This window comes from Bison bison, unplaced genomic scaffold (assembly GCF_000754665.1).
Source record: "Bison bison bison isolate TAMUID 2011002044 unplaced genomic scaffold, Bison_UMD1.0 scf7180017864180, whole genome shotgun sequence".
NCBI classification, from domain to species: Eukaryota; Metazoa; Chordata; class Mammalia; order Artiodactyla; family Bovidae; genus Bison; species Bison bison.
The window spans coordinates 15956351-15957603 of record NW_011494752.1 but is presented as its reverse complement, the minus strand read 5'-3'; positions in this window follow the sequence as shown (position 1 = coordinate 15957603).

The window sequence follows — 1253 nt, the reverse complement described above, 5'->3', positions numbered from 1 at the left end:
TTCTGAATGTTGAGTTTTAAGCCAACTTTTTCACTCTCCTCTTTCACTTTCATCAAGAGGCTCTTTAGTTCTTCTTCACTTTCTGCCATAAGGGTGGTGTCATCTGCATATCTGAGGTTATTGATATTTCTCCTGGCAATCTTGATTATAGCTTGTGCTTCATCCAGCCCAGCATTTCTCATGATGTGTTCTGCATATAAGTTAAATAAGCAGGGTGACAATATGCAGCCTTGACGTGCTCCTTTCCCACATTTGAAACCAGTCTGTTATTCCATGTCCAGTTCTAACTGTTGCTTCTTGACTTGCATACAGATTTCTCAAGTAGCAGGTCAGGTGGTCTGTTATTCCCATCTCTTGAAGAATTTTCCACAGTTTATTGTGATCCACACAGTCAAAGGTTTTGGCATAGTCGATAAAGCAGAAATAGATGTTTTTCTGGAATTGTCTTCCTTTTTCGATGATCCAGTGGATGTTGGCAATTTGATCCCTGGTTCCTCTGCCTTTTCTAAAACCAGCTTGAACATCTGGAAGTTCACGGTTCATGTACTGTTGAAGCCTGGCTTGGAGAATTTTGAGCATTCCTTTGCTAGCATGTGAGATGAGTACAATTGTGCAGTAGTTTGAACATTCTTTGGCATTGACTTTCTTGGGGATGGCCACTGCTGAGTTTTCCAAATTTGCTGGCATATTGAGTGCAGCACTTTCACAGCATCATCTTTTAGGATTTGAAATAGCTCAACTGGAATTCCACCACCTCCACTAGCTTTGTTCATAGTGATGCTTCCCAAGGCCCGCTTGACTTCACATTCCAGGATGTCTGGCTCTAAGTAATCACACCATCATGATTATACTTACTTACTTACAAAAAAGTAAGTATACAAAACTATACTTTTTTTGTATAGTTCTTTTGTGTATTCTTGCCACCTATTCTTAATATCTTCTGTTTCTGTTGGGTCCATACCATTTCTGTCCTTTATTGTACCCATCTTTGCATGAAAAGTTCCCTTGGCATTTCTAATTTTCTTGAAGAGATCTCTAGTCTTTCCCATTCTATTGTTTTCCTCTACTGCTTTGCATTGATCACTGAGGAAGCCTTTCTTATCTCTTCTTGCTATTCTTTGGAACTCTGCATTCAAATAGGTATATCTTTCTTTTTCTCCTTTGCCTTTTGCTTCTCTATTTTTATATGCCCCTTCAAACTTCTCTACAACAAACCTGCATGACTTGTAATAAAATAGTATGAAAGTGGGAAA